Below are 23869 nucleotides of genomic sequence, written 5' to 3'. Positions count from 1 at the left end.
ATTTATACTTTTAAACAGTAAATTTTATTTGTTGTCACACTCTATTCATGAAATATGACGACAAAAAACATGTTGAATTGAGGAAAACATTTCAAGGACTTAACAAAGTTAAACAATAATACATCAAAACTGATTAATAAATAATTAAATTAAAACAAAATATTTGCAGTTTTAAGTCAAGAGAAAACTCATTCTATGAGATGCATGCATTTCAAAACAGTAGGTTTTACATGTTAGATAATATGACGTCATGGTTGTGTAGCAGGTCAGTGCCGTATAGGTTTTTATCAGTACTTCGCGTTGTGTTTATTTTTGTTTTGTGACTGAATTTGACCTCTACATTACTAAACTTTACTAAATTATAAATAAGGAATGAAAACGACTTTACTCTCACTATAGATAAACCAGATATAATAAACCAAACCAAAAGTAAATGAAAACCAAGATTAACAACCCTTTATAAATTTATTATAACAAAATAAGAACACAAGGCAATAGCATATACTTAAAATCCCCCAACCTAAAACCTAACTTTAACAGTTTAACAGGGACCTTAAATAGACAGACGAGACGGGTCGGGACTCAGGAGAAAAGTAGCTAGCGAAACCAGCTGTCTCCCTCCCCCTCTCTGCTTCAGGAGAAAAGTAGCTAGCGAAACCAGCCGTCTCCTTCGTCAAATAATGACTTACACGGCTTTATATATGGGACAGAACAAAGACAACTCTCATTAACGTTATTGGCTATCGTATAAAGTGGGCGTTACCAAAGTAATAGAATAAATCACATCGGGATCGGAATACTAATAATAATAAATAGAAACAAAATCCCGATCTACCACATTCCTCCCCCCTTAAAGACAAATGCTATGCATTTGATTAAAATCAAGTAGTGCATTTCAATCAAATTTCCCTCAAAAACATACATACAAAATAAGCAAAACATAACACAATCAGGGGAATATGTCACATTGCTAAGTTCACCGTGGCTTCACAGTACCAGTCTCCATGGTCCTCAACAATCACTAATGGCAACACATTCCGGAATATAATACTATAGGTATAACACAACATTTATACACGATTATCACAAACTTCATGGATATCGCTGATTCCAGGGTGAACATAATGGATACCGGTATAACATCGGATATTATGAAGACGATCAGACACTTGAAATATATCGAGTTGAATGTATCAGGTTCCAGTCCATTTCCAAATCTCACATTGGTCAACCTGGTGTCTGGATAAACTGCAATAAAACTGGTGAATACATGGTCTGAAAAATCAAAAGAATCTATTAATAATCATGTCATAAATATCATAACGGAATCCATATATCAAATCATCACACTATCACACAGCACACGGAACTTTACAGTACATAAAAGTATTACATGTTTACACGGGTTATTAACAGGCATACTATCCCAGTTTTGTCAACAAGATCGACAGAGGATAGTTACTGTTAGACTAACCTACTAGATTTACGCGTTTTTAATAACCTATCAAATTTTACAAAAAATCTAATTTAGTTTATAAGCCACAAAAATAAACAAATCAACGAACACGTAAATGCTACATCGCTCTAACTTTCAACTGACATTGTAATATCAAAACACATTTAGCCAATTCCCTTCGGATGCTCGGGTCTACAATAAGGGTACAATACTGGGTCGACGGGCTTGTACATAGAAGTAGTACCCACGAACGACAACTGTAAGGGGATTTCACCGCTCAGACAAGAATTAACTTTACCAGGGGGAACAGTTCTTCCATCGAGCTTCCATTCCAGGATGGAATTCGCCATGTGCTTGTTCTCTTTCTTTCCTGGTAAATCTGAACAAGTTTGAGAGTTTGTTGTAAAAACATTTACTTCGGGGTTCAAGGTTTCATAATTTTCAACCAAAGGTGCTAAGTAATCGGTCTGCAACTCAGTGTCAGAACGCTCGGATTCATCTATTACAGAATTACACGTAGAACTGGATATTACGTCAACAGGCACATCGTGTGCTACAGTAACTTCACCAAAACATGCATTTTCTTCGGAACATTGAACTTTACCCGGCGTTTTACCAGTTTCTGTTTGGTTCTGCGACTCTACCTCGAATGGTCGACTGTGTTCGGTAAGGTTTGAACGGCCTGAAACTAATGACCCGACCATGGCATTAGTCCCTGAATGTTTTTCGAGAGTAAGAGTTGTTTCTAACGAGCTTGAACTTTCAGAACAATGACCAACCAGATGGCACGATTTACTGGTAATATTAGGAGGAACGTTTTGGCAATCAGACATGTTTGAATTCTGTAAAGACTCAACTTCATCAACATAATGTTCACAAGACGCTCTCTGAATTTCTTCCCTAATAAATGCTTTTAAATCATTAAAATCGCTGTCACTTGTGTGAATTGAAACAGGCATTTGGTTTGCGACAAAATTACTTACGAAACTCTCATATTCTATTGCTAAACCTATCGCTTTCTCAATTGTGGAGGGATGTTTAAACTGAACATGCTTTTGCAAATCAATATCCCCTAAACCAAAGATAAACTGGTCAACAATATGAGGTTCTAAGTATTTATAGGGAATATGTGGATATGATTTTAAGGCTAACCTTTTCAAAGCATAACCAAAATCTTCAACTGTTTCCCCATTTTGTCTACGCGCTGTTTTAAACTCAACTTGGTAAGCTTTCACATTTTCTCTGGGATTGAAATAACTTTTGCAAATATTTTTTAAATCATCATAATTGTCAGATTTTGTCAAAAGAATTTCGGATAACACATGTCTTGCAGACCCCCGTAAACTCATAATAAGCTGACTTGCACATTCTATCTTACTCCACCCATTCCACTTAGCAACCTGTTCAAACTGAATGAAAAATTCATGAATATCAAAACTACCATCAAATGTTGGCGACTTTATTTCTTTCCTATGCTTTGAATGACGTGACTGTGCCAAATAATTGTCAGATTGCACGTGCGTTCGATTCTCTCTAGCCGTCTGACTAACATTTTCAAAAGCAAAACCATTTTTAAAATACTTCGTTTTAAGCTCTTTCTCTAAAAAATCACACTTTGCTGATAACTCTTCTATCTGTCTATCAATAGTATTTACTCTAACTTCGTTGGACTTATCTGAACTTTCATAAGGGACACCATTCCCGGTCTGAATATGTGCTGGGGGATAATTTCTCTCACGCAAAAATGCTCTATCATCTCTAAACATAACTGCATGATGAAAAAATGCAGCGTAAAAAATCAAGTACAAAAATAATCTACTAAATATTTCAACTCACGAACAACATGAATTCTCAAACCCACAAATCCATTACAAAGAAAAGCGACAGCTAAAGAAATAAAAAAAAACACAATACAATAGAAAATGATAACAAAAGAATTCAGCAAAGTCCGAATCTCTCAAAGTGAGTAGCACGTGCCACTGACCATTGTAGTACAAACCCTATCCTGGTCACGGCACCAAATAATGTAGCAGGTCAGTGCCGTATAGGTTTTTATCAGTACTTCGCGTTGTGTTTATTTTTGTTTTGTGACTGAATTTGACCTCTACATTACTAAACTTTACTAAATTATAAATAAGGAATGAAAACGACTTTACTCTCACTATAGATAAACCAGATATAATAAACCAAACCAAAAGTAAATGAAAACCAAGATTAACAACCCTTTATAAATTTATTATAACAAAATAAGAACACAAGGCAATAGCATATACTTAAAATCCCCCAACCTAAAACCTAACTTTAACAGTTTAACAGGGACCTTAAATAGACAGACGAGACGGGTCGGGACTCAGGAGAAAAGTAGCTAGCGAAACCAGCTGTCTCCCTCCCCCTCTCTGCTTCAGGAGAAAAGTAGCTAGCGAAACCAGCCGTCTCCTTCGTCAAATAATGACTTACACGGCTTTATATATGGGACAGAACAAAGACAACTCTCATTAACGTTATTGGCTATCGTATAAAGTGGGCGTTACCAAAGTAATAGAATAAATCACATCGGGATCGGAATACTAATAATAATAAATAGAAACAAAATCCCGATCTACCACAGTTGATTTTGGCGTCACCACAAAAAGATGTAGGGCCTATTGTAAATATTAGCTAATCTAGTGTAACGTTAAAGAGTTAAATAACCTCGTGTTCGTAATAATTTTATGCATAATATGTATACGTTTTCAGCTGAAAGCAGTCCTAGAAAACGATAAAGAAAAAGGTAGGTACATTTATGAAATGTAAACAAGCATGCCTCGGCCCTGATGTGTACATGTACCTAACTTTATAGCGATGTTGAGTTGTCTCACTACTGTTATGTCGCAAGAGGCTGCTTGTTAAATTATAGAATATTACCTAAATCATATTAAAAATAATCTATTGATAATTTGGATAATTATCAAGTTTGTGTTCAAAAAGGAGGGGTTGGTGGTTATTTAGGAACTCTTCTGTTTCTTGAGGTAATAATTTTCGGTTCACTGAATGGATGTTGAACCTCGTCTGGGTAAATATCTTGTAATTTATAGCATTTTATCTTGAATTTCAATAACATAACATGAAAATGTGTTCTATATATGTATTATAATAATATTATATGTATTACGTAGTGGGAATTTTGAAGATTTTTTGTGGTTCTGTGTGTTTAGTGAATAAACGAGTCCAGTATGTATAGTATCATGGTATGCGGTCAATAGTAATATCAGGCATCACTTGTATCATTTCTTTTATCACTTCTAACAAATAAGATCTGTAAAATGGTGTCAAGTAATGTGTGTACATTTTTTTGAATTATTACAATCGGGTTCGTTATCGGGGTTGGGCTATCCTCTTTGGCTTGATTCGGGGTACAGAAGACGGTAAGTAATGATATTGTGCATTACAGGCCATTTTTTTCACAAATTTCTACCAGCGGATACTTAATGGACTTGGCTATATTGCCCGAGATAAATTAAAGAATATTATTTTGTCCACTTTGTATTTTATTTCAATATCAACTGCATAGTTTGAATTTCCTCTGTCCTGTTGTCTCCTAGTATAACATGTCAAATATTATCATTAAACTAAACAATCCGAAAGAAAATATTTTACATTTAATAAGAGTAAAATTAAGTCTGTTTTTAATATTAGAGTAGAATATATAATTTGAATTTGCTCTGTTCTTTATCTCTTATTTAAAAAAAATATATGAAGCTTAATTTCATAAAATATTACCAGGGACATATACTGTACATGTTATATATGTCTCTGATATTACAAACCAGTAGGGTATGTGTATTGCTTATGCTGCAGTACTCTCAGAGTGGGCTTGTATAACTAATTACACACTAGTTTCCCAGTGAAATGTTGACTATCTTCAACCCAAGATATTTACATGAACTGGTATTTAGTCTGACAAGACGAACAGCGTTTTTGTTTTTAGGTTTACAAACCCGCTACTTGGTTTTCTGAGTTTTTAGGAAAAAATATAAAATTACAAAAGAGATCTTTTCCCCACGACAGCAAATTTTTGATGGGATTTAGATTTTTGGTGATTTCATATCGGGATCAATATTGTAAGGCAACAACTTCCTGTCAAATATGGCATGAGAAAATGTACACATTAAACTGAGGTTTAATTGTGTTTATTATGGCCTGGTTTAGTCTGAAGTTTTTTCGCGGGGCTGGGAAATGCCGAGATCAACAACTTTAAAAGATGAAACTATCTTGTCAGACTGATATGTAATTTAAATTAATGCATGTGATGTCGATGCGTTGCAAGTGGAAAGAAACCGGTCACCAAGCATCCAAAACGCAGCTAGAATAAAATGAAATTCTAATATCATTTATTTATAGAAAGTTAACATATTCTAAAGCAACATTATCTATTGATAATGTCCATGCTTAACACCTCTGACTATTCATTTATTTATAGAATTCCTTATTTTAACCATTTTATATGAAATTTTGTTTCATTGGTATTAACGAAGATTACCCTTAACAAACAAATTGGAAAACTATTTGTACCAAGCTAAAATGTTTATATGATACAACTATAACTAAACATTCTTATAATGAAAAATGTATCGACCCCTATAAAATGACAAATGAACATTCAAAGCTGTATGTCTAATATTCTATTGTACTTTTTCAGTGATATGTTTCACAGATTACATACTTTTCACATACCGGTATGCTACATCTCATGCTACACTTGATCATCACATCACAATCATGAAGTTGCCATTCATTTAATATTATTAGAATAAAGATGATGTAAAAAAAATGTTGTCCTCAAACAGAACTTCACAATTTTGTGGTTCGTAAACCTAAAAAAAACAATATGTGCCAAAAGTGATTTTTTTTTTGTAAAAATTCCCTCTTCCTACGGATCTTTATCATTTTCTTGTTCGTAACTTAATTGATAGAAGGCATACATGTTAACTCTATCGCTTTTCGCTGAAGTTTACAGCTTTTTACCTCTGAGTCTGTTACCCACTTACTGCTTTCATTAGGAAATCTACCGCTTTTCTTCAAAATACATACGTTGGGAGGCATTGTGGTCCAGAAACTTTCTCATGTTTGAAATTAGAGCATGAATTGAGTCTGGTTCATACATAGTACGCTTTTTTAAGTCATTTGAATGATTAGTTTTCAAGCATGTGTGTTTTACATTAAAAGATGAAAGAAACCACTTATAGTGATTTCATTAGACATGTCAATATTATCTTTACCAAGGAGAAACATTGAAAAATTGTGTGAGGTATTCCAAATGAGCTCCAAATGGTAAAAAGATTTAAACATTTCCCATTATAAATCTCCGTAAGATTTTTGTTTTTGTTCCTGTGAACTTTATTGAGTGAAAAATGATAATTTGTCAATAAAGATATCTTGGATATATACCCTTTTATCAATTTCAATAATAACTTGGGAGAGAATGAAGTTCTTACTTCTCTTTTTTGTAAAATTTTGATAACTTAACCTATTTTTACTAAACAATGGCAATTGTTAAAGTCTCGGCACACAAAGATTTTTTTCCTCCAAAAAATAAAATTGCTTTATCAGTTTGATGGTAAATGATTACTATTTTTTTGGGGGGGGGGGGCATTTGTTCATATTGCTAAATTTGTCAAGTCTTTTATATTTCAGTTGATATCCTTAATTACTAATAAGAATCTCTATTTACATAAATAGTATATAAAACTATATGCTTTAAAATATACTATACACAAAAAGGCCATGTGCAATGCCATCTCTTTCGGGTTCTTAATCTACCTCTTTTTCATCACAGGAGGTTAGCATGTATGCATGTAGAAGATAGAAAACATTGTTAGCCCCCAACCATCATACAAAGTCCTCAAACATGCAAACACAGTTGCTGGAAAATATAAAATAAAAGTGCAATTCATTTTCCTCAGAATTTTTTCAGGATTACATTTTTTATCTATTGTTCAAATTTTTGTTTTAGCATTGATGCAGAGGGTGTTACTAACAGCATTAGTCATTTCACCAATGATACAGACAAAGATGCTAATTTGGTCATGAAGCTGAATGTCTTTAATGACAAAGAGGACCTCTGTCTGTATGCTGTGAAGAATATACAGCCAAGGGAATAGATTCAATACAATTATGGAGATAAAGAGAACCTTTGGTGGAGGAGCAAGGTAAAATATATTATCTAACATCATCGAGAAACTGAAATGTTTTACCGGTACTTGTAATTGATTAATAACATGAATAATGAAAAAGAAAAACATTGAAATTTTTTGAAGATGTATTTTAATGTTAATTGTTTTAAATTTTTAATATGTTTACCGCCCCCATGTCTTTCTTTCTGTCTGTAGATTCAATTAATTTTAAATATACTGCATGGATAAATTTTCTAGAAATGTGTAGCTAAGTTAAACAATATCTCAACTTGTTCGAACTAAGTTAAATATTCTGTTTGATTGGCATGGGTGAGGGTTGAGGTATTTATTTAGTGAAAATTTTATCTTTTATCATCTGTATACTGTAGATTCCTAATTAACTGCGAGGAATTAATATTCACGTAAAATCGCGAGAAGCACCCTTCGCGGATTTTAAAATCTTGCTATTATTTTCTAAGAGTTGAAAACTATAAGAAATAAGAATGGAAATTCCGTGTTCGCGATTTTATATTCTCGCGATTTGATCCGAAACCACGAGTACTCGCGTAATAAAAGGAATTTACAGTATAACTAACAGGTTGATTTTTTTCAAATGGACATCAGTTTGGTTTAAAAAAAACAGAATAATGTCAAATATGAGAATTAGAAAAATCAATGATTATAGTGCAGAGAATATTATCTTTATTTTGATTTACTCAACAGTAATTTCTAAGATGGCACAACGAGAAGAGAATGCTGCAGAGGTGTTAGATTGAGATGTTGAGGTAAGTTAAGAATGAATGTCTCTCGTATTCTGTTACAAATATTTTAATATCAAATATATATAAATAAAGTATCTAGTGGACATTATATTAATAGTGCCTGTTTGGGAGGGTAACAGTTGAAATTGACACCCCGAGAAAACCATTGTCAACCGACGTGAAGCGGAGGTTGACAGTGGTTTTCGGGGGTGTCAATTTCAACTGTTATCCTCCGAAACAGGCACTATTTATTTTGTTATACTGAATGTCTTAATTTTAAAGAAAACATCACTGCTTTAAGATAGGAATAACGTGAATTCTAAGGCGAACCGTACGCGCATGATTTTCGCGCATGTAACAATTCGTAATGTTACCCGTTGCTAAGTGCGTTGCTAACGCTGAAGGTAATAGAACAGATTATGAACTGCGTCTAAACCAATCAGATTTCAGTATTTTACATGAAAGTATAACAAAAGTTAATGTGTCTGCTTAAGAGGGGTAAAAGGAATTAACCATTTTACTCCTAAATAGTAATAATCCTGTATCTCATGTGTAGTCAGAAAATACAACTTCAGAATGGTGAAAATTACCCAGTATACATTATAACTACAGTACCAACAAGACCCAGCCTAACACCAGAGCAAACTCTAACTAAACCCCAGGTTTACTTTCGAGGTTTACTTTTAGTAAATGTTTGTCCAGATGGGGTTTACTTTTGGTCTACTCGGGGTTTACTTTAGGTTTACTAACATTTGCTTTTATGGTTCTATTTAAACATTGAAATGTGAAGCAGACCAGTCTTTTATATAATTATGTTACTGCCTATAATGCCCATCCTTTGTAAATTCCAAATACACATGTAGCATCTGTCTCGGGGGTCAACCTCTGGCAGGGGAAACTCTAGTTTACTTTGGGTTTACTCTGGGTCCCCTCTAGTAAACCGGAGTAAACCCCGAAAGTAAACCTAGGGTTAAGTCTGTGTTTACTTTCTATTAGATTTGGTTTGATTGGTACTGTACCCAAGCTTGGTAATTCACATAATGATTAACTCTACTGGGGTGTTTTTTTGTAGCAAATGGATTTAGAGCAATGTTAAGAGAATGCTGGAGAGGAGTTAGATGGAGATGTTGAGGTAAGTTAAAGATATTTTAGTATCAACTATATATATATAAACAGTATTTGGTGGACACAAGTGAAGGTGTCTGCTTAAGAGGGGTAATAGGATTTAATAATTTTACACCCATAATAAATATATGTAATTAATCCTGTATCTCATATGTAGTCAGAAAATGCAAGTGTAGAATGGTGAAAATTACCCGGTAAACATTATAATTACACTATTGATCAGACCCAACCTTACACCAGAGTAAACCCAAGGTTTACTTTCGATATTAATTTGGGGTTTACTTCAGGTTTATTTTTGGAAATTTGTGCACAGTTGGGGTTTACTTTGGGTTCACTCGCGGTTTGCTTTCATAGTTCTCTTTAAACATTGAAATGTGAAGCAGTCGGGTCTTTTATCTAATTATTTTACTGCCTGTAATGCCCACCCCTTGTATATTCCAAATACTCATGTAGCGTCTGCCTTAGGGTTCTTTCGACAGAAGTTACTCTCTAGTTTACTTTGGGTCCATTCTAATTAATCCGGAGTAAACTCCGAAAGTAAATCTGGGTTTAGTCTGGGTTACATTCTGTAAACTTGGGTTTGATTAGTACTGTACCCAAGTTTGGTATCTCCAACCTATTTATTAACTTAATGGGATGTTTTTTGTAGCAAGTGGATCTGGAGCAAGAAGCAAAAAGCTGGAGAGTATGTTTTAGATGGAGACGTTAATGTAAGTTAAAAATGAATGTCTCTCTTTAATATTCTGTCTCAAATATTTTAATATGAATATATATTTATATATATTATACAGTATTTGGTGGACACAAGTTAAGGTGTCTGCTTAAGAGGGGTAATAGGATTTCATAATCAGCTCACCGAGACAAAGTGGGGGTGGGGGGGGGGGGGGGGGGGGGGCTTATGCTATACCCACGGTATTGGCGTTGGCGTCTGGATCTTGTTAAGGTTTTTATGCAGGCCCTGTATCTAAGTTATTACTTGTCCTATCTTCACCAAACTTGCAAGGATGATGCATCTGGACCTAATTATGGACATGAAAGACTTGGATGCTGAAACTTGGCCATGAATTTCAGATGCTGGAGGAGGTTAAGGTTTTTGGATCAGGTTCAATTTTTTGGTGCAGGTGCCCTTTGATAGCCATTTCTAAGTTACTACTGGTCCTAACTTCACCAAACTTGCATGGATGCATCTTTGCTATCCAAGGTTTTCTGATCCGCACCACTTCTCGCAACCATTGGCATATCATGCTAACAAAAGTTCGTTTTTTTTTCCAGGATTTTGATTGGGGTTTACTGAAACCGTTCGACCAATCAAAAACTACAAAGCATATCTGATTTAATCAACAATGTTTTCCTTATGTTTATTCACGAGTGTCTCTACTATGAATAGCTCAAAACCCTTATTTTTCTCGTCTTTCTGTTTGAGTCTTCATAATGCATGTATCGATTATTCAATGGTGCAAAAAAAAGTACACTATATTGTTTATCAACAGAGGTGTGCACTCGTAGATTGAGGATTTACCACTCACAGTCTTTTGATCACCTTTCGAATGAATTCAATCCATATGTAACATTTCACATTATTCCTTTTTATTGAATACACTGGGTAACTTGTCAATATCAATGTCTACAGAGGCTGCCATAACTGCATCAGGTACGTTATAGTACGGCATCTTTGATTTAAATAGTGACGAAAAAATCCTGACTTTTGATAGCACAATATGCCAAGGGTTTGTGAAAAGCGGTGCAGATCAGAAACCCTTGGCTAGGGAAGATGGCATGGATGGTGCGTCTTGTAATACTGATGCATTTGAGCCATAGGTTTTGGATGCTGAATGAGGTTAAAGTTATTTGAGCAGGTGCCCTCTGATGATTATATCTTAGTTATTACTTGTCCTAACTTCACCAAACTTACATGGATGGTGTGTTTTATGATACATGCACTTAGCAGGCTCGAATGCTGAATCTGAGTCATAAGTTTTAGATGCTGGATGCGGTTTAGTTTTTAGGAACAGGTCACATTTTTAGGATATAATAGAACTATTTCAAACTTGCATAGTTGATTTAACTATAATACAAATAAATTGCAGAGGTATCTTCTGATGAAGAGCCTGATCTCCATTATCAAGAATGCTAAAAAAAACCTTCTACCTCACACAATCTTTTTCGATAGATGTTATTATTGTGAAATGATATAGCATGATTCCAATGATATAACATGATTCCAATGATAAAGTATTGTAGGATATGAAACACCATTGTTTTATATGATACCAGCATTAAATAGAGAATAATACATATTCTTTTCCATATCACAGCAAGTATCGGCCCGAGACTCCAATATCAGCCCAGGGGCAGAAGGCCTGGAGGATGATATTGGTCGAGGGCTGATACAGGCTGTGATATGGAAAAGGGTATTTATTATTTAATTTATTACAAACATGTATTTAGTAATAAAAGTTTGACGCTTCGTGTTTCATATGATCTGGTGATCCGCACCTGGCAACTCGACATGATCCGCCCCTTTGGATCAAGTTACCGTAATAATAATATATATGTATCATTATATTTTACAGTATTGTATCATATGACATATATTGTATAGTATCATAGGATGCAATATTGTATTTTTTATTTTTGTGTTGAAAAACATTGTATCTTACAATACCTTATAAAATGAACATATGATTATCAAACTATTATTAACATATGATACATGATATTGTGTCAAATTAGTATACATGAATATCAAAGATCATTTGCTATGATTTTCATATAATATGATAAAGGTGGTCTCACAAAGATGATACCTGGTATCGGTGAGCTTTGTTATCTTTGATTTTTTTTGGTTTTTACTCTTATACTAATAAGTAATATGTTATTATACCCCCGCTCCGAAGGAGAGGGGGTATACTGTTTTACCCTTGTGTGTCTGTCTGTCCGTCCGTCCGTCCGTCCGTCCGTCCGTCCGTCCGTCTGTCTGTCTGTCTGTCTGTCTGTCTGTCCGTCCGTAACAAAAATTTCTGTCGCATTTATCTCAGCAACTATTTATCGCAGATGCTTGAAATTTTAACACACTATTTGTTTAGGCATGCCATATCGTGGGATATATTTTTGTATCAATCGGACGTCAACTTCCTGTTAAATGACGACTTTGCTTATTTTTTAACCAAATTTTCAAACAAATTTTCGTCAAAGATTTCTCAGCAACTATATATCGCAGATGCTTGAAATTTTAACACAGTGTTTGTTAAGGCATGCCATATCGTGGGATATATTTTTGTACCAATCGGACGTCAACTTATTGTTAAATGACGACTTTACTTATTTTTTAACCAAAATTTTCAAACAAATTTTCGTCAAAGATTTCTCAGCAGCTATTTATCGCAGATGCTTGAAATTTTAACACACTATTTGTTTAGGCATGCCATATTGTGGGATATACTTTTGTATCAATCAGACGTCAACTTCCTGTTAAATAATGACTTTGTTTATTTTTTGCCAAAATTTTCAAACAAATTTTCGTCAAAGATTTCTCAGCAGCTATTTATCGGAGATGCTTTAAATTTTAACACAGTATTTTTTAAGGCATGCCATATCGTGGGATATATTTTTGTACCAATCGGACATCATCTTCCTGTTAAATGAGTACTTTGTTTATTTTAGCCAAAATTTTCAAACAAATTTTCCTCAAAGATTTTTCAGCAGCTATTTATCGCAGATGTTTGAAATTTTAACACACTATTTGTTTAGGCATGCCATATTGTGGGATATATTTCTGTACCAATCAGATGCCAGCTTTCTGTTAAATGTCGACTTTGCTTATTTTGCATATTCACATCAGAGCGGGGGTATCACTAGTGAGCATTGGCTCACAGATATCTTGTTAATATTGTATCTCATATGTAGTCAGAACATGTAGAAAAGGCCAATAGATCTGTGATTAAATGACTGTTAGATTCACATGGTATGAATGCTAGGCATACTATATTACAAAACACATGCCAATGTGTCAGAGATGGATAATTCACATAATTCATATAATATATGCTCAGATATATTATACAAATATTGACAGGGGTGGAGGGCAACATTGATTATATTAGCCTCCGAGGGATTAAATATTGCCCGACGCGAAGCGGAGGGCAATATTGTCGTACCAAGGGGGCTAATATAATCAATGTTGCCCGAAAACACAGTCAACATTTGTTTTGTTATATGAAGAAACAAACCAAAATTAAAGAAAGTAATTGAAAACAGATCACTGTAAGTTTCTCAGCTCAACAAAGAATTCGCGAATTCAATTTTGTGCAAAGTTCATTTCCAAAATATCCTCAGCATCAAACTGTCACTGATGATATTCCACCGCCCGTAAGAAATAACATACAGATGTTCCACCTGATTTCACTTGCAGTAATTTGCAAATTCTTATATCCGTTATGATCGCAAACCGTTGCATTGCGCTTCCGTTGTTTACTTGCCTTTACTGACTGTCTATTATGACGTCACCTTGTTTTGGAGTCGCGAAGAGTTATTTACATCATCGTTTACGAATCAACAAATCAGAAGCGATTAATTGAAATAGAGAGAATATTCTCTAGATATTATTCCTAGCCGGTCAATATTATACAAATATTGACTGGGGTTGAGGGCAACATTGATTATATTAGCCCCCGAGGGACGAAATATTGCCCGACGCGAAGCGGAGGGCAATATTTTCGTCCCAAGGGGGCTTATATAATCAATGTTGCCCAAAAACACAGTCAACATTTGTTTTGTTTTATGAAGAAACAAACCAAAATTTAATAAAGTAACTGAAAACAGATCGTCGTAATTTTCTCACCTCAACAAAGAATTCGAGAATTCAATTTTGTGCAAAGTTCATTTCCAAAATATCTTCAGCATCAAACGATCACTGGTGATATTCCACCCACCGTAAGAATTAACATACAGATGTTCTACCTGATTTTACTTCACACTACTTCGCAAATCCTGACATCCGTTATGATCGCAAACCGTCACATTGCGCGTTCGAAAAGTTATTTACGTCATAGTTTACGAATCCTCAAATCAGAGGCGATTATTTGAAATAGAGGGAATGTTCTCTAGATATTATTCCTAGCCGGTCAATATCAAAAAAATATTGACCGGTCAATATTTTTCGGGCGAGCTAATATTACATTTATTGACTATTCGTCTATATAGAGTTATATAGTGATAATATACTACTGAATATAACAATAAAAAATATTGAGTGGTCAATATTTTTCGGACGAGCTAATATTATTAACTCTCATGTGGTGTTTATTTTTTGTAGCAAGTGGATTTGAAGCAACGTTAAGAGAATGCTGGAGAGGTGTTAGATGGAGATGTTGAGGTAAGTTAAGAATGAATGTCCCTCTGGTTTGTATCAAAATATTTGAATATTAATTTCATATGTTCTTATACAGTATTTGGTGGACACAAGTTAAGGTGTCTGCTAAAGAGGGGTAATAGAATTTAATTATTTTATTCCTATGATAATGATATATAATTAATTCTGTATTTCATATGTAGTCAGAACATGTAGGAAAGGCCTATAGATCTGTGATGAAATGACTGTTAGATTCATGTTTGGTATAAATTCTAGGAGTTCTATATTTAAAAAAAACGCATGCCAACGTGTCTGCCAGAGATGGATAATTCATATAAATATATGCTCATATATATATATATTTAAATACACATGTTTGGCTTTTATTTTGTTGACTTTTTATCTTTAAAGCTGGACACCGCTCATAAATAGGCACCATCACACAGATACCTGGTTTATAAATCCTTCGATTTCGTTACACCAGATTGCACACCTGAAACTTCTTTTCATGGTCTTATGATTTTATGCATTTAATTCTTATTTTATGTGCAAATTCTGTTTGTTAATTATATTTTGACCAGTTTATTTGATGTTAGTATTCTCCTGACTTGAAAAAAGTGCATAAAACTTAATAATTTCATTGCGACCGAGTAACACGGTGAGGCAAGTTGTATGTCAGCACAGGTGAGACCTCTACATCGAAATACTTTAAACTGCGAAGAGTTCCGCAGCTTTTATAGGGGTTGTAGGGATAACTGTGGTGAGAGAGAAATATGGCAGACATTGCCTATTTACAAGCGACGTTCAGCTTTAATTGCACTCTCTTAATCATCAACCGTCATCCGCGATTTCATTGATGTTTTATCACTGGCCAATATATTTTCTATATATAATTTATCTTAATCTTATGTTTTTAAATTTTGTTTCAAAAACATCTAAAACCTATGCACATTTTTCATTACAACAGTATACTTTTGATCATTATCTCAGTTTACTAATATGTAGTTCTCAAAGTAAGGTTGGTCCCATAACATCTCATCCCCACCCGTCCCTCTGAAAATGCATGAATTTCTACTAAAATAGGAAGCATTTTAAAACAAAAAAATCAGACATTTACTACATTGTTTGTTTAGGGGATCATCTCAAAGTTTGTTAATTTTTAACATAGGACCCTATGGGATTTTGCTTGAAATGTATCAATTTTGCACATTTTTTCAAACTTCTGCCTTAGGGATTTTTTTCATGTTCTACATATGAAGGTTTTTGTTATAAGGCATCAAATAGTCAAATAAAAAAAAACTTTTTCCTCCTGGTTTGTTCTAGAGGTCTTATCAAAATTTTATTTGTATGCCCAATTTCATATCAGTTGTCAGATAATGGCTAATTTTTATTTGATAAAGGCGAAAATTGTGACATTTATATTGTTATATTAAAGAATTATTAAATTTTTTTTTTTTTTTTTTATTGTAAACAAAGGTTAAATATATAAATCATTTTATGAAACATTTACTCTCTCATTCTCACATACTCACAGTTCATCCCATATTGTATTATAAAATAAAGAGTAGGGTAGTTGCTTGTGATAGTAAAACTGCAATCCATGTGAAAAAAAACAGACAAACAAACCAAAGAAAGAAAAAAAACAGAATACCAAAAAACAAAAAACTTAAAAATATTAAATTGATGCATTATTGTACACATGTTAATTCTAAACTGCCAGATGATTAATAAAATCAATCCAAGGAGACCATGCTTTTTCAAATTCATCAATTTCTGATTTCTGAATATGAATATACTTTTCAGTCTTGTATCTTTGATTTAAATATTGTAAAAGCCCTAAAAAATGTGGCTTCTTACTTTGTTTTAAACATAAAAATATATATTGTTTTGTATATAGGATTATAAAGTTTAGAATTCTGTTCTCCCAAACAAGGGGATAAACACCAAATAATACATTACAAACATCAAAATTAACATTTTTGTTGCATTTCTCATATATAAGTATACTAAGTGCATTCCATAGAGGCTGGATTTTCTTGCAAGTTGCAAAAACATGTTTTATAGTTTCAGGCATATCATTACAGAAAGTACAGCAGTCAGAGGTAGTAATTCTGATTTTCTTAAGATAATATTGAACAGGAAGAATTCTATGGAGAATTCTATATTGTAACCAATTAATAGTTGAATCATTGGTAGTTCTAAAACATATTTTAAAAACATCATGTACACAGAGATCATTTGGCAAAATATCACATAGCTCAGCATTCCATTTGTTGATAGCTGTAGGTACACAATCATTTAAGGTTAAACATATGTATATATGCTTTGTTACTTTTTCTTTCAAAAAAATAGACTCATAATAAAATGGCATAAATGTAGTGCAGTCTCTCTTCAAAGTAGACTTATCAACAGACAAATATGTCAAGTATTTTGATATTGCAAATATAACACGATTATATAACATTGGAGGTATATATGAAAAATGGAATCTTTCAGTAAAATCTATTCTTGACAATATGTTTCCATTTTCATTCATAAAATCTCCAATGATTTTAACCCCTTTCATATACCAATCTTTGATAAATACATATTTACATGCAATTTTTATATTTGGGTTGTACCACACAGGAATATTTAAAACATTCTTGGTATTTAATGAGCTTTGAGAATTATTAAATTTTATAAAAGATCATCAACTTTGATTTTCATAAAATAATAAAGATAGTCTCATGTGGGTGATGCCTCATCCCGGTAAGCTTTGTAATTTATAATTACCTTTGCATATGTTGTAGAATAAAATATTACATATAGATATACTAGTATCCTTATATGACACAATGTGTTTGAAATTTCATAAAGTTATATTTCTATTTCCTTTTCAGGTAAAACATGTCTGGAGGGTTACTTGAGCAGATCTACATCCTTTTCTTGCACAGTTCTTCAGTTCAGAACAAAGATCATGAATGAAAAGAACAAAAGAAAAAAGAAGCATTCCAATCGATTAAAAAACTTTTTTTTTTTAGATTTTTTAAACCAAAACTTTAAATCAAATGCCTTCGTTTACTCCCTTTTAGCTAACCGGAGATGAAAGCTCATGTGAGCTTTTCAGATCACTTTTTTGTATGGCATCTGTCTGTCAACTTTCATATTTTCAACTTATTCCCTAGAACCACTTGGCTAATTTCAACCAAACTTGGCATGAAGAAACCTTGTGTAAATGGCATTCAAATATGTTCGAATGAAGGGCTAAGTCATATCTAAAAGGGGAATGATTTTTAAATCATATTTTTAACAAATCTTCTCAAAAACATTTGGTTGGAAAAGCTGAAACTTGTGTCGAAGCATCCTCAGGTCATGTAGATTCAAGTTTGTTCAAATCATGTTCCCAGGGGGCAAGGTTGAGCCACAATTGTATAATATAAATGATATATAAAGACAAATCTTCCAAAAACTTTTTTTTCAAAAACCAATAGGCCAGACAAGCTGTAAATTGTGTTGAAGTTTGATTAAATCAGTATGCCGAAGGTTAGGGAGAGGCACCATTGGGAGGGGGGCAATTTTTACATAAGAATATATTGAGAAAAAATCTTTAAAAATCTTTTTCTTTATAATTTTTTTTTCTCAAAAGCCATGCTGTGACTTGTGTGGAAGAATTATCAGATAGTGCAAATGTCATCATGTTCAAATCATGTTCTTGAAGGTATAATTAGGTCACAATTGGTGGGGGTGGTATATTAATCTAAGAAATAATTTTAATTATTCTCCATAACTCAAATTTTAAAATATATGGTATTGCTTATAACCAATCATCTTGACTTTTTGATTCTCAATTGTTGGACTGTGACCGTGGGCTACAAAATTAGTTCAAAGTTTGATGTTCTTGATCTTCATGAGAAATGAAATGCTCAAGATGTAGACAATTGATAATGAAATTATCCAGTTCTTAAAAAAGCACAATGTATAGCATTAGAAAATGTGTTAAAGAAAATTGGAAATATTTTTATACAGAATCTTTTCTCATACATTGTTTTGATATTTTGTAAATGACCCCTTAAAGCTGATTTCATCATGGATGTTGTTGCTCATGTGAGCGATGTGGCCCATGGACCTCTTGTTTGGAAAGTATCTTAGTCACTTTTTAAACCAAATTTAAATTCTGACAAACAGGAAGATGGCTACATGTTTGATGTTCAAATGCTTCTTCACAGAGATTTTACAAGCAAATAAGGCAGACCTCTTAAAATGTATATCTCTTTAGATGCAATATATCTTAACAACAGTCTACCAATGAACATACTTTTGTGTTTTAAGAGCTTGTTGAGATGGACAATGAATAATATCGAGATTTAAAAAAAGCTATATATGTCTGCCTAAGTATGGTTTTATAGCCATGTCCGCCTATTGTTGAAAGCAGATATATATATATATATATATATATATATATATATATATATATATATATATATATATATATACACTATTATTTATACACAGTATTAGTTTACCTCACGTAGGCACTAAGAAAAATTATAAGTTAAGGTGGAATAACGCATCATCACAAAATGGCTGACTGCTGATCGAAACGACATTTCGTTTAATTAAAATGATTTTATGGACTGAAATATGTAACTTACTCCATAGCTGAGTGGATAAAGTGATGGGCTTGTGATCCGTATATCCCGAGCTCGAATCCCGCAGGGGCTTTTGTTGTAACTCAAAAAAATTCCTGTTAATTTAAGTGACTTTTTCCAGGTGTGTTATTCTACCTTAAATAAATTATGAATTACTAGACTTTGACCCGTGCGTGCACGGGTTGACATTGCGAAATAGGCATAGACTTGACGAAATATGTACATCGACACACCTTATTATTGACATTTACTTAACAAATCTATAAGCCTACAATAATGCTATTAATTTCACTACACTTTCCATAGTTAGAATAATCTTCACCCTCCTAACAAATATGACAAAAGTAAGTACTAAATTGAAATGTATATTTTTTATTTTATACTTTCTCTCATAAGAAATCATTAATATATATGAACAGAATATGTAACAAAAGTCCAATGAAAATCTACCCATATTTGTATTATCATTTCTGAGTTTATTCATGCAGATGTGATACTGTGGAAACATAAACTAAAGATCCCGTTAGCGTGAATGTATTGCGCAAGCGCAAGATTGTAAAATCCAAAAAATCCATGTGATTTTCGTGATTTTTTTAGGAATTTCGTTGAATATAAATTAGCGAAGCTTAACTGAGAAAAAATAATTGGTGATCTTCAAATACCAATGATGTTTAAAATATATATATAAAAAAAGACAGTATTCTTCCGATTTCTCGGTATTAAAGACCAAAAATTCGAGTGTATTATTTTAAAATAGTAGTATAGATACAGTTCAAGGTGTTTGCATACAAGATCGCCGGACCCACATTGAAAATCGAAAAATATCGGGTGTTATAATAATAGAAATGATCTGATTCGATAACACTAACCAATGGGAACAACAGCCAATGGAAGTGTAAAGAAAGTGTTCACCAACTCAATCCATCTGTGCACAAAAACTAGTATACCTTAATTCATATGTTGATATATAGTAAACTGAAACTATATGCATTTGAAAGTAACAAATAATTAATTGATTAATTTAAAATTTGTATGATGACACTTTGTTATAGTCGACCTAATGAAGTACATGTATAATACTTCGTCAAGCCGTAAGGTAAATATTTACATCTATCTGAAAAATTCAAACATGTCTATGTCTTTGATCATGCAACTGGGTATAGTCCACTAATGCATTTTCCATAGGCGGTAATGTTAACGTTCAGGTTCATAGCTCCAGCCCTAATTTTCGTTCAGTGAAAAGGAACCTCTTGAATGACGGCTCATCAAATTGTTTCTCTACTGTTAAAATTTCGTGGTGTGAAGTCAGATTCGTTTTCCGGCAACTGCGTCTGTATTGAAAAACTCTGAAAATGAAAGTAAAAGTAGGGAATTTCACAGTTTTGGAAAGGGTGTACTTCAAACAATTTCAATTCTTTCTTCAAATGATAATTCAATATTGACACTTGCTTTTAAAATTGCAAATCCACTTTTCTGACATGTGTCAAGCATTTTGATTCAAAATGACTCCCAATAAATGTTTATTCACTCTGCAAGTATATGAACTATTTTGCCTCAAGGCAGTACTTTAATTGTTGTCCTACCGATTCTAAAAATAGTTGAAGGGATTTACCCAATATAAAACAGTCACTGTGGTTATTTACAATTCTAAGCTTATATATTCACTCTATACACTATCTAGAACCAGGATTCCAAATTTTAATCGCACACAAAAAAAGAAATGTTTTCAAATACCATGAAAAAGGTAAAATAGAAAAGTATAGAAATTTCCCTATCCATCAATGGATCCTATATGACACCATAGTGATGAGTTGTTTTTACTTGTGTAAGTGTAATATTTGTTGAACTTTAAGCCTACTTTCAGAAGAAATGAACCATGATTTAACCCATTAAAGATATGTCATAGGGAAAAGAAACTAGCTAATAAGGTTTTTTTTCTCTTGTATATGGTTACCATGGTAACAAATTCAACCAATATTAAAGAAAAACATTTCCAATGGAAAAGAGTCTACAATTAACTAGAGTTCAAAATCTAGAAGATCAAAAAATACCCAATAATTCTGTGAAATATGTATAATCAATATATAGTTTCCCTATATTTAATATTCTAAATCATCTGCATGTCAAAGACTTGGTATATAGTTTTCGCAGGTTCCTTCTTTTAAATTTGGACAAGTGTAATTAAACATCATTGTTAAGAAAATAAATTTTACTTACATCAAGTGTGTCTCACTGTTGTGGGTCTTTGATGAAGTTCGACCAGGACCATTTCAATTCACATGGTATCTAAAATGAAAGGTTTTGAATTTAATTTTACATGTATCAAACACACTATCCCCAACATTTGCAATTTCAAGCAGCCATATGTTTAAAACTCAGAGAGAGAGAGAGAGAGGAGAGAGAAAGAAAGAGGGAGAGACAGACAAACAGACAGACAACTATACATATTCATGCACAACACATTTGTATAACCTAAAGACCAACACTCCCCCCCCCCCCTTTTAAACATTCAATATCAACCCTACCCGAAACAAAATATTCTACTGTTTCAATATATAAATAGATAAATACATGTTAATATCTACTAAAATGATTGCAGATAATTTCATCAAATTTTGATTATGATTAACAAAGATAGGTTTTATGGATTAAATACTACGCAGCATGGTATTGGTAGGCCTTTACATGTTTAAATGTGCAAACGTACAACATTGCATGACAGACTTATTTACCCAAATTAATGCAAATCTATAAGGAATAAGGAATCATTCTTTGAGTAGTATAATGTGATAATTTTGGTCGGGGCGTGATCAAATCCAATAAAGCCCGAAGGGCTTTATGATAGATTTGATCACGCCCTGACCAAAATTATCACCTCATAATATTTTAAGAATGATTCGTTATTACTTATATTTACAAAATTTTAAACCATTGTACAATTTAAATATTTAAATATAAATAAGCAAACCTTGCTAGTGCCTCAATTTGGCTTTATGAGTTATATAGTACAAAATCAATACGTAGCGTTATCACAGGCAAAGACACTGGAAAATGTAAATATATAATCATATTTTTTTATCATAAATATAGAATTGGAATCTAACGGGCATCAATACAACTCCCTTACAATGCAATCTAATATTAGATAGCAGGACACTGCTTGAATGAAGTATTTTCCCTCACTGTAAACTTTCTGCTTCTCTACTTTCACTGATCGCACTAAAAACCCAAAGTGATATTTGGCCTCAAAATTTATAAAATGTCTTTTAACCTCATATATGAATAGAAATACATGTACATTTTTAAAAACTTAAAATAAATAACATTCAAGTTAAAATCACAATTTCTTTCATTTATAAATTGGTTTTCTCAGAATTGCGGTGGGGGAGGGTGTTGTGATAGACTGTTATACTCGCACTTTCTATAGTAGTTCGGGTAATATATTTTTGTTGTCCTGACCGTCCATCAGTCTGTCTGTCCGTCTGTCATGTTTTCCTTTCTCAAACTGCTATTATTACTTATTAGGTTAGTTACTGACTCACTACGGAAATATATTGGGTTGATCAATCTCATAGATGGCGAGGCGAAGCCGAGCCGTCTATGAGATTGATCAACCCAATATATTTTCGTAGTGAGTCAGTAACTAACCTAATAAGTGTTTTGTTTTCCCAAGGACTATCAAGCGACATATTTATTCACAAATAGCGGTGATCTACGCAAAGTAATGTACAAGATGCCTTACATCTTGTCCAGTTAAACGCATTTAAACTCTTAAAAATGATCAATACCACCTTTCAAATACACTTAAAAAATCTTCGCATATTACTAACAATGTTTTGTTGCTATTCAATTTAAACCTCTGCAAAGATTTGAGCAAATTCGACGCTGCCATTTTGCTCTGCTCCTGGCTGACATAACAATGTGACGTCAATATTCAAAGGGCAACTACTCTAATTTAAAAATAATTCCAAAGGGCAACTACTCTAAATATTTTAAGGACTTACTGAACACGATTTCTGTGTTAAATAATATGAAATATCGAGATGAGTAGGTGCGGCGGCGGCCAATGACGGTCATATTGGCTAATATAAATCCTCAAAGAACCTACATAGAGATATATGAGGCAATCACGTGCCATGTTTAATCCAATGAAAGTGTGACATTTCAGTCCGAGGGAAAACAATACATCTTTTAAACCAGCAAACTGAACTCTTGGAGTAGTAGTCCTGGGGGTCAAATAACTGGTAAACAAAAGCCCTTGGGTCACATCACTCACCTGAGCAACAATAACCATAATAAAATCAGCTTCATGGAGTCATAATACAAAATATCTGGTATAATACATGTAGATCCTATACAATACCCACAATGTTATTCTTTACAATCCTATCCTA

The 23869-nt window shown here is 33.1% G+C and overlaps 2 long non-coding RNA genes across 5 annotated transcripts; one reads left to right on the top strand and one right to left on the bottom strand.

Moving 5' to 3' along the window:
- Positions 1–375: 375 nt before the first annotated feature.
- Positions 376–3357, bottom strand: LOC109618351 (uncharacterized). The gene is made up of 2 exons (XR_010708398.1): positions 1755–3357; positions 376–1275 (listed from the first exon to the last, which is right to left on the bottom strand). It is a non-coding gene; the product is annotated as an uncharacterized lncRNA (long non-coding RNA).
- A 714-nt stretch (positions 3358–4071) lies between these two features.
- On the top strand, positions 4072–18779 carry LOC136270587 (uncharacterized). 4 transcript variants are annotated; one of them, XR_010708397.1, is made up of 8 exons: positions 4340–4508; positions 7449–7644; positions 8332–8393; positions 9442–9501; positions 10144–10204; positions 14809–14868; positions 15256–15355; positions 17727–18779. It is a non-coding gene; the product is annotated as an uncharacterized lncRNA (long non-coding RNA). The 4 variants fall into 4 exon arrangements; XR_010708396.1 differs by lacking the exons at positions 4340–4508; positions 15256–15355 and adding an exon at positions 4072–4226; XR_010708394.1 differs by lacking the exon at positions 15256–15355 and having other exon boundaries at positions 4350–4508.
- Positions 18780–23869: the final 5090 nt, after the last annotated feature.

The sequence above is a fragment of the Magallana gigas genome, chromosome 1 (genome assembly GCF_963853765.1).
Source record: "Magallana gigas chromosome 1, xbMagGiga1.1, whole genome shotgun sequence".
NCBI classification, from domain to species: domain Eukaryota; kingdom Metazoa; phylum Mollusca; class Bivalvia; order Ostreida; family Ostreidae; genus Magallana; species Magallana gigas.
The sequence above is the reverse complement of the archived record's forward strand: the minus strand, read 5'-3'. Positions and strand labels throughout refer to the sequence as shown.